The sequence below is a fragment of the Mastomys coucha genome, unplaced genomic scaffold (assembly GCF_008632895.1).
Source record: "Mastomys coucha isolate ucsf_1 unplaced genomic scaffold, UCSF_Mcou_1 pScaffold8, whole genome shotgun sequence".
Classification (NCBI taxonomy): domain Eukaryota; kingdom Metazoa; phylum Chordata; class Mammalia; order Rodentia; family Muridae; genus Mastomys; species Mastomys coucha.
Window position 1 is genome coordinate 34575796 of NW_022196914.1, and position 11286 is coordinate 34587081.

The following is an 11286-nucleotide window of genomic DNA, read 5'->3' on the forward strand; positions in this document are numbered from 1 at the left end:
GTTCTGGCAGTATGTGTATAGTAGAGGATTGCAAATTCGATCATCAATAGGAGGAGAGGACCTTGGCCTTGTGAAGGTTCTGTGCACCAGTGTAGGGGAATGCCAGGGCCAAGAAGTAGGAGAGAGTGGGGTGGTAGGCATGGGGAGGGGGAGGCAACAGGGGTTTGTTCTTGTTGGTTTTGTTTGTTTATTTGTTTGTTTGTTTTTTGGAGGGGAAACTGGGAAAGGAGAAATTTACATGTAAATAAAGAAAATATCTAACAAAAACAAACACTATCTGCTAAAAAGAAAAAAAGAAAAAAAAAAGAGCAGTGCAACAAGAGACACTGTGTGCAAGCATCTCTGTGATAATCGACTTGGGGTCCTTGAGGTAAATACCCAGAAGTGGTATCCTGCATTGTTATGGTTGACCTATTGCTACCTCTTCTTGAGAAGCCTCACACTGACTTCTATAGTAGCTGCAAAAGTTTACATTCACATCAACAACATCCAGGGCTCACCTTTGTCTACGCCTTCACCAGCATGTGTTGTTTTGTGTGACCATCATTCTGACTGGGGCATAATGGGATGAATCTCCATGTGGTTTTTGATTTGCACATCCTTGAGGACCAAAGACTGAACATTTTTTATATGTCTCCTGCCATTTGTTTCATCTTTGGAGAGCTGCCTGTTCATTTTACTAGCCTGTTTCTTGACTGAGTTGCTTGATTTCTTGTTACTTATTCTTGAGCTCTTTATGTGTTCTAGAAATTAACCTTCTGCCAGAGACACAGGTAGCAGAGAATTTCTGTCAATCTGACAGTTCTCTCTTCTTCACCCAGCTTTTCCTCAGCTATAAGGAGGCTTTTTTTGTTTCATGGAATCATATTTGTCAAAGGAATAGAGGGGTCCATTCTGTAGGTCTTAGGGCTGCATATCACCCAGACTCTATGTCTCACCACAAGGATGAACCAGTTCATCAGTTATGAAAACAAGGGGTAAACGGGGTGACTAGGAGCTGGGCAACTTTCCACTATCCTGCCTTTCATCAACAAGAGATCAGAAAAGGAGAAGGTGCACTAAAGTTGCTCACCCTAAACTCACAAGCAGAAGAGAGAAATTCAGCTCAATTTTGTTCACTGTAGTTATGATCTAACCTGAGTAGAATCCATGTGTAAGCTCAAAGAAAAAGTTCCCTTCCCACCTCTCTGTAGAGGGACCAAGGTAGCTTCCAGAATAAGGCAGTGTCTCCCACAGGCCCTGGCCACGGCTGACCCAGTAGTGATAAGAGCCGAGCAAGAAGGGGACACTACCTCTGTGTGGCCTGTGCTGTCATGTGGAAGAAGGAGGTGCTGACGCCTGGATGGTCAGGCCACCTCCATGTGGGCTGCTTCAATTCCCACTGGCTCTTCAAAGAGTATGGCTCCTGACCTCAGGTCTCTCTAACAGGATCAGGTCCAGCCAGCAAAATACTAACGGCTTCCTGAAAGGAAAGAGGTCAAGCAGCGGGGCACACTCACAGAAGCCACGCTTGTACTCAGACAGAAGGAACGCCACACACATGCACACACACATGCACACATACATACACACACACACATGTACACACACGTGCGCTCGTACACACACACACACACACACACTTCATCACATACGCTAACGGAACCCCTCTCCAATGACGCCAGTAGCAAACTCACAGCAACTGTAATCCTTTCACTTTCTCTAGAAAAATATTTTTTCTGTACATTCAACTCCAGCGTCCGAAAAGACAAGAATAAACCCCAAGCATGTTTTCCAACTGATTATTTACTTCATTTCAAAAACACTGAAATGGAGTGCATTTTCTGTATCTACACTGGAATATAATCTCAGGCTGACGAAGACCAGACAATTTGGTTACAGGAGTCACTGAGCCCCACTAAATAGATGCTCAAAGCACAAAGAGCCACAGAGAGGGTCTGAAGCCACTTCCATAAAGTTCCACTTTACAATTTTTGAGATTTCTGATATTTGTTGGCTTGCTTTTGAGACGAGGTCTCACTGTGTACCCAGGCTGCCCTAGGGCTCCTTATCTTCCTGCCTGACCCTCAAGTGCTATCATTACAGGCTTATGCTACAACCTCATCCAACCTGAACTTGTTGATTCTCATTTTGGTTTTAGAGATAGGGTATCACTATGTAGCCCTAGCTATCCTAGAACCTGCTATATAGATCAGGCTAAACTCTGACTCAGAGAGATATATCCAACACTACCTCCTGAGGGCTAGGTTCAAAGGCATGCACAACCATACCCAGGAAGCTTAAAATTGGTTATTTTTAAGGTGATAATCCCAAACACTATACTCTGCTGGGACCCTAAATCAGTAAGCCTCTGTATCCATACTGACTAGATCATTTCTATGTGTGACCATGTCAGTGTTACAGAGGTCAAAGTCAAATGTCTACAATGGAATGCTTAGGGACTTTGCTCAGAGAATGAATGTGTGTGTATGTGTGTGTGTGTGTGTGTGTGTGTGTGTGTGTGTGTGTGTGTGTAACACTTTCCTGAGCATGCTCAGTTTAAGATAAAAGATGGTGGACATTTGGGGACCTGCTTAGCTCAAGGTCACATAGCCCAAGTTCACAGTTAAAATGGAAGCTCTCTGGAGATGCTGAGCTCACCATAAAGATGTCAGACGGTAGCAACCCTTAACTTTCACATAAACTTAGCTGCAGAAAGAAAAAGACAGTGTGACTAGATACCTGATGTAGATGATTGACAGGAGATTTATTTTGGCTCACAGTTTTGGAGGGCCCAGTCTGGGGTTGCTTGGCCCCACACCCATGGGCAGAAACTTAGGTCATGGCAGACACAAAGCAGAGGAAGGAGTTATGGAAAAAGACCAGGATGCAATACAGCCCTGTGGATATGCCTTTGACCCGCTTCATGGATCCGCCTCAACTCTACCACCTACCTTCTACACCTCCCAAAAGTGCCATCATACTGTGACTCCACCAGGATCCTAGCCACTCACTACATTAAGCACTCTCTCGATATACTGCCAAGGCTTCACCCTGAGGTGATCTCCACTAATCCCAAGGCATTTCTTGGTCCAATAAAGCCAATAACAAAACTTACCCACAACACTCACCTCAAAGTTGACAGACAATACTCGCACTGCACCAGAATGGAAGCCAACCACCAGAGTGTATTCAAGGAGTTCATTTAATATTAGACTCTTAGAAAGTCAAAGATTATGTGGAAAGAAATAGTCTGAGACTGGGAGTTGGATTGGAATTAGAAAGACTTCAAGGGGACAGGAATTGTTCTAATACTGGGCTGAGTTGATGTTTACAAAATGTCTATATTTCTCAAATTTTAAACTAAACACTAAAAATTATGCACATTGATTATATGTCAATAAAGCTGATCTTTGAAAGCATATTGAAGAATGGAGATTTACAACTTGCAATTCTATATGTAGCCAGACTTCCAACGCACAATGAAAACAGCCGTTTTACACAGCCACTGTCTTAAGACAATGGCTCCTGTGTATCCTGTCCTGAGATACTACGAACGTGCATCCTTAGGCAGAGCAAGGAGGAGAAAGATGGTAAGGAGACAGGTTGGAAAGCCAGCAGGAAAGCAGTGCTCACTGCCATGTAGGAAGGCATCAGAGACTCCCAATGCCTGTGCTTCAGAGAGAAAGATACCAAGCCTGCTAGGTAGGAGGGACCATCCCTGGAGGCGAGGAGGCTGTTGGACCCTTTGATCTGCTTAGATGCCTGAAAACATTGCTGTTGGGTGTTTAACAGATCAATGACATCTTGGAAAAGATGTCACCACTCTTTCATGGAAAAATAAAGCATGGGAAACAATCATGCAAACATTAACTAGAGGAGAAATAAAAAGTTATGGTACCAGGGAAAATACAGCACATCACTTGGCTTAACAGTAAATAAAAGCAATTTAAACTGTTGGTGCAAGGATACTAAAAAAATGGAAAGTCATTCAAAAGAAAGAGACAAAAAAGAAAGAAAGGCAAAAAAGAGGAGACCTGAAATCTGAGAGACTTGGACCTCAGTTACTACAGGAAACATCCATAGCTCAGATCTGACAATGAGAAGCATAGTAGAAGAGTAAACCACAGGAAGGCAGAAGCTGGAGAAAGAGGTAACAAAGGTGATGTTTCTGGGGAGCAAAGTTAGTAGCTGGTTAATTTTTTGTCATCTTTACACAAACTAAGGTCACCTGAGAAGACTGTCAGTTAAGGGAATATGTCTTTCAAATTGGCCTGTGCGCATGTCTATGAAGACTCCTTCTTGATTAGTGATTGATGTGGGAAGACCTAGCTCTATGTGGGCACTACCATCCCTGGCAGGTGGTTTGGGGGCATATAAAAAAAAAAACAGAGTAAACCAAGAGGAGCAAACCAGGAAGTAGCATTACTTCGGAGTCTCTGCTTTAGTTCCTGCCTCCACATTCCTGCCTCAAGCTCCTGCCACAGTTTCTCCTGATAGACCTTGATTGAGACATATAAGGCAAATAATCCCTTTCAACCTTTTTTTTAACTCTTCTTGTTCATCTTTATCATTTTGCTATAGATGAATAAAATCTTCCAGATTCTGCAGCATCAGACAGTTCATGGAAAGATCCAGGCTCTTTTGTCCAGGTTTTCTTCTTATCTGGCATGTAGATGTGGCAGGTGGCATGGTGATGTGTCAGGTGGCAAGTACCATGGAGCTGTGGCAGGTGGCTTGGAGATGTGGCAGGTGGCAACACTATCAGCCACACTAAGACCACTTAAAATGGAAGCCAAATGAGATGGTACTAAGGACAGAAAAAGCCCCAATCCTGGAGGAAGCTGTGGCCCACAGAGCCCTATCCTGTCTTTATACCCAAGATACCCTGACACTCAGAACACATGTCTATTTTATCGACATTGCTGGCATTTCCATTGTCTTTTACTAGCATGAAAGCTCAAATTCTTGTTGATGGAAGTTTGTGGGCACCTTCTCTTTTGTTCTTGCCTACTGACCAGCCAACTTTTCCCTCTGGATACTTCAACACAGACTCTAAATCTTTGTTCATTCATGGAAGCTGAGTAAGAAGCTCATGGCTGGAACCCTCTGCTTTCCACAGCAGCCTGTTTTCCATTTCAGATTGCCCTCATTTGATTTAGTCAACACTGATTTTAAAGACACCCTTTTAACAATTCCTATCCAGTACCCAGACTCTGTTCCTAAGTCAAAGGTTCGCATTCCATGTCCCCTTGACCCAAGGAAATGGTAGATCCACAGGATGTGAAGGCTTCTAGAAACCTCCTAGAAAGGTCTCATAAAACAGAAATATACTTATAGTCCCTCCAAGACCAGCTCTGCCCAAGTAAAGCTTCTCCCTTGTCTGCTGAAACCACAGCCCTTGGAGCTATGCCCATAGTCATCCAGGGTAAGACAATCACCTAAAGAACCCTCGGGTATGACCTTACTTGAAAAGGAGTCTATGAAGAAACGATTGGTTTGGGAAACTTAAAATAAGGCACCTGTTTGTAGTACCTGGCTGGGCCCCAAGTCTAAGGACAGATACTCTTGATACTGAGGGCAAATAAAATTAGACAAGACACCAAAAAGGAGATCACCAAAAGATGGAGACAGAGATAAGGCAATACGGCTGCAATCCCAGGAATACTTGGACCCGTTGAAGCTGGAAGAGCCAGAAAAGATCATCCCCTGGAAGACTCCAAAGGAGCAATGCCCACCACACCTTAATTCCAGATTCTGGCCTCAAGAGCTGTGGAGAATATGTTGTTCACATTTATGCCACCAGTGTGTGGTATTTGCTGCAGATACCTTAGGACACTGGCAGACCTTCCTGTGTTTGAGCGCTTCTGAGCTCCAGGGTCTGGCATTCCTCACTTCAGATATCCCTTTGCACTTGTCCAAGACTCACGGACTTGTCCCATGTCTGCACTCTACATCCCAGGGAGTGTGAGATGGGGGCCCTGTGCTCCATGGAGGACAGAGGGGATGTGGGGGTGTGAGATATTTTTTCTACAGACATACAGAAATATTCTCTTCATTCTCAGATTAACAGAGAGATCTTTGGACTCCAGTGCCCTGGCCTCCTCTGAGCCTCAACGGCACACATAGGAGTGGCTTTGGTTAAGTCCACGTCACAGAAATCCTCAGTAGCACCCTCAAGACACAGGACTTACAGGGCACATGTTTTGGGGAGTCACCATTTTTATAATTGAATCAATCGGTTCTGAAGTTGTTGGCCTTCTGGAGACCAAAGCTGACTTGGTGGACTTTATCTGCACCTGACTAAGCACTACAGAGCAGAGGCATCTGGTAAAGGTAGCAGGACTCCCTGACTGAGACGGGCAAGAATAAAGATACTCAGTAATCCCAGAACTCACTTGACTTGAAACACACACACACACAAATACACGCACTTTTCTCCCAGTAAAGCACTGGGCAACCTGAGCAACTTGGGATCCCACCTGCATCAAACAGTACACAACTTCTGTCTCTAAAATCATAATGGGTCACTGACCTACAGTTCCTTGTGCATTCCCAGCAATCCTTGGTATCACCCCTTTGTGACCAAACACATCCTCAAGGGTGTTCTAGAACCAGAGGCAGTGCACAGAGTTAGTCAGTGCTGGCTTTGAGTGCAAGTTCAATAGAATCAACTGTGTTCTTTGCATAAACAGTTGAAGAAAAATCTTACCATCCTATGTGTATGTGTGAGTGGGCATGCATATTACTAGAATCAGATGCACCATGGGAAAGGACATGTGCAGTGGACAAAGGTTTTCATAACCTGAGCTTGTCGATCGAAACAGAAAACTGCCCACACTCTACCTGTAACAACCAATTGTTTATCCTCCTGGAAGTGTGCATAGAAAGAAGGACCCTGGAAAAAGCAAAAATCCCTTAGCAGCATTTGTCTGATTGGACACACCTGGATCTTAGGTATCTTAGAGACTTTGCTTTGCTTTCAAAGGGATGATGATGATGATGATGGTGGTGGTGGTGGTGGTGGTGGTGGTGAATTAATTAACCTGCCTCTGGGGCTTAAAAATAAAATTATATCTGCATATTTATCAACTCAACAAACTCCTATGGGTACATCAGTCCTCTGAGATCATGTTTATGAAAAGAGTTCTTTTGGGATACACCACAGATAACATGTTTCCATGTGTTGGCCAGTGAAGTTTTATTCACACGTACTACCCAAATCTGCTTATGCGTGTTTATAAATAATGTTTTATTCAGGTTTGGGGATATAGCTCAATTGATAGAGTTCTTGCCCACCATTTGCCAAATCCTGGTTATCATTCCCAGAGCCACATAAAACAAGGCATAGTGAAGTCTTGGTACTTGGTGAGGGGCAGGGTGACCAAGAGGACAGGGTCAGAGGTTCAAAGCTACATAGGGAGTTTGAGGGCAAATTGAGCTACATGAGACCCTGACCTTTAAATAAAAAGTTTCATCTACATACCACACAAACCATCTTGCGTGTGTTTGTAACTAGTTTTACCCACACACTCCACTTACCAATTGCCCCTAAGGCCTTACCACTGCGGTCTGGGCATTCGGGTAGCATCTACGTAATTTTCTAAGACAAAAGTGTTGGGACCTGGCCCTTATAGGTTCTGCTGACCCTCACATGCATAAGCCACCAGAATGCATGGCCTACAGTGTATCCCATGGTGGGGGGAGGAGGGTAACGATGGATTACACAAAACTGTTTCAAATTACTCGAAGTAAATCTGAAGAGGAGAGGGGTCCAATCACATTCTCAGTGTGGCTCTCCCTCAGCAGTGGGGCCAGAAACGACTTCTGTTGTGGGATTTTTCGGTAGGTTCTAAAATGAGCATTGTAGTCTTTTCTTTTCAAAAGAAATTATGAGAGCGTTGTCATCACGTGGGACCTGAACTGAGGATGCTCTCTGCTGCTCTGTGCAGCTTCCCAGGCAGAAAGGAGCTTCCTGGAGGAAGTCAGGAAGGAGATCAAACGAGAAGGCTGGCAGTCGAAAAGTAATAAAGATGCACCCTAGGGAGCTAAAGGCAGGAGAGGGGCTTGGGGGGGAGGGGAAGGAAGGAACAGGGAGAGGAGGAGAGGGGGAGGGGAGGGCCAGGATGACTAGCTAGAGGAAGCTAAATAGAAAAGAGGAGAGGGAGATGCCCCTGGTTCCCATACCTGCAGTGCTCCAGTCAGAGCAGTGAGAGTTTTGCTTACCCAGTGAGTAAAGAGGCCAGTGAATGTGAGGATAAGCCAGGAGTCTGGCATAGCCAGTGGCAGGCAGAGCTGACTTGGAGCCTAAAGGCTGAAGGCATGCAGGGAGTCCTACATCCTAGACCACTACACCCTGTCTGTTAATATGTCAGAGAGCAAAGTGAATGGACGGACAAGAGTCTCTGGCCTCATCAGGCCACAGCAGAGAGATAGAGGAGCTCTCCTGCCTATGCTGTGGCAGTTTCACCACCTAGAGGGAGGGATTGTCCAACCCCACCCCTACACTCACTATCCCTCACTCCAGGAACACAAGTGCACCATGGCTAGTCAGTACCCACAGTCAAAAATCCTCTGCTTGCTTCCAAACCCAGAGGAAAACACCAAACTCTTTCCCCACAAGGTCTGTCTTTTCTTCAAGGTACAAGGCACCCTGTTTCCTTCAAAAGATGTGCGGATACAGTAAATGTTAGGAGAATGGATGTGTTAAGTCATTTGGCTTAATTAGCTCATATTGTATTTGGAAGTCACAGTGCCACTTTGCATATTTGACTTTGTGAATATATAGTTACTCACATAATTTACAGTTAAAATGAAACCTCTTAAGGCCTGTAGGGTGTACACTCATTGGGCTAATTATCAACAGTCAGTGTGGTGTGGATAAAGTCTTAACACTGGGCCTCACTGGTCCCCAACCACCCTAGCTTCCTCTTGGCTAACCATAGTCCCAGAAACAGGCTGAGGCTGGATCCCCTGGCCCTGGAGTAAGTGGAAGAGCAAAGTCCTTCAGAGTTCATCTGTGCATTTTAGTCTGTGATTTTTTTTTTTTTTTGACCCCTCAGAACACTGGGTGTTTGGAGAAGCCGCTGTTCAGCCTCATTCAGCACTGAGCTGTGCTGCCTTTCAGCAGGATTGCTGCTGCAGCAGAAAGACTCACCAGACTATTACAACACCAGTCCACACTTCAAGTGAGCCTTTGTACCTGCCCCCAGAGTGTGGATAATTCAGAATCCAGTTCTCCTGCAGCCAGAGCCCCAAGGCTTCTGCCTAGCAACCCCACCTAGTGGACCAACCCCACCTAGATGTGTGTGAAGCGGTGGAATTTAGGAAGACTCCCTTGCTATCACATCCAAGGTCAAGTTTCTGGAGACATATGACCTCTGAGTTGAGTGTGGGACAGTGGCTGCCTGAGTGTGTATCAGTTGTTCCTACAGCCCTCCACCCAAATGACCGCAAGTACAGACAACAGCACAGAGCTCCTTGAGATCACCCTCAGGTCTGGTCTTGGGATCAACTGGAATCTTCTTTGAAGTCTTCTCAAAGCAGAAAGCACCATTCAGAGTTTGGCCTCAGACTCCTTTGTACTGTACCTCACTGGAAAAGGGCACACCACAGACACGTGGGCTCCAGACACACAACTAGCCTCTGGATGACTCTACAACTGTGCCTCCAACCCTGCAACCTCTGTACCACTATAATGTGGTGGCTAAATCCCTGAGCAAGAATCTTCAGCTGCCAAACTGGTGGTGGCCATTACACACCAAGCACCGGAATCCGGGGACATGGGCTTTCCATGTGTCCAAACCAAAACCAGTTCTCACAGAGAAGGACTTAAGGACTGGTCCAGAGACCCAGAGATTGATGAGAGGGTGTAGAGAGCTCCAAAAGAAGTGAGAAGACATGGGGACCTTAAGGATAGGGAGAGGGCATTGTGACCCCCAAGGGAGTAAAGAATATGAAGACCCCATATGAGGGGAAACTGATGTGAGGAGTCCAGGGAAAGGCAGAGAAGTGTAGAAGCTTCAACCTCACCCATAAGAACAGCCCTTCAGAGTACCTGAACCCTACCCCAGGAAGGCCACACCTATTAGCATTGTTACCATGGCAGTTAAGCCTCAGCTGGAATTTTGGAAGAGACCCATATTCAAAGCAAAGTAGAAAACAAGGCCACTTCCTAACATTTCACACTGGACCTGTGCACTGAGAATCTGGGCATTGGGCATAGAACTTGTGAGTCCTGCCATGGGCCACCAGGTTACGAATGTGCACTGAAGAGGAGATTCAGTCCACCCTTAGGGATACCCTAAAGAGCTAGGCTAAAGGAAAGGCCGCTTTGTGGTCACAATGGAAGAGCCCAGCCCAGGATGGAAGCCAGAAAGCTGAATGTCTCCTGCAGCCTCTGTGCCAGGACTCTACTTCAAATGTGCTGAACTGAGAGTTGGGAGCTCTGTAACTGGTGGAGGAGGGAGGTGCTAAGAGGACACATCGAAAAGCCAATGACACCTGAGTGTGGCCACCACGCCTTGTGACCTGGGCTTCCAATTCCAGGCAAAGGAGGTATGTGCTGAGGACACACAAACTCTAACCCTTCATCCCATTGAGGGGCTGCATAGAACCTGACCCTGCTCCTGGAAACAAGAGGCTCCTTGTGCACCTCCTCAGTGTGCTGGTGAGCCATGTCAGGCAGGGGCCCCAGCCTGGCTAGCAATGCACGCTCTGCTAGCTGCAGGAATCTCCCCGGTAAAGCCGCACATCTCTATTTCACACAGATTGTTTTTTCTTGATTAAAAACTGATTTTCTGCTGTGCTCTCAGAATTGCTTTTCATTGCCTTTGGAGGAATAGAGGAGAGGAATAAAAGCCTGCTGTAAATAAACATCCCAGGGAAAGAGAGGGAAGGAAGGAAAAGCCAATTTGTCTGATTTCTTTCGGGTAAAATGAGCCGCACCTAATGAAAGCAGTCCTGTGGTATGTTCATCATCCTCACACTCTGGTAAAAGAGGCGAGACTGTTCAGCAAGACCGGAGTCAGCATGTGGGAGCCCAGAGTCCCCACAGGTGAACGTGCAGGGTCTGCAGTGTGACACAAACAGTGACCCCATCACCCATACTCTACAACTGAAAGACTAAGGAGTGAAGCCAAACACTTAGAATCCAGGGTGTACTGCTTTTAGGAAAGGGAGACCTTGCCCTACAAGGATACGGATGATTTAACAATGTGCCTACAACTCTACAGTCACCTGAAATACGAGATTTTAGATGGAGAAAAAGAATAAGGAATGACCCTCACCCAAACTGCTGCATTTCTC

General features: G+C 45.7%; 1 long non-coding RNA gene across 1 annotated transcript; it reads left to right on the forward strand.

Moving 5' to 3' along the window:
* Positions 1–6632: 6632 nt before the first annotated feature.
* Positions 6633–10792, forward strand: LOC116083437. Its single transcript, XR_004115709.1, has 2 exons — positions 6633–6936; positions 9042–10792. It is a non-coding gene; the product is annotated as an uncharacterized LOC116083437 (long non-coding RNA).
* Positions 10793–11286: the final 494 nt, after the last annotated feature.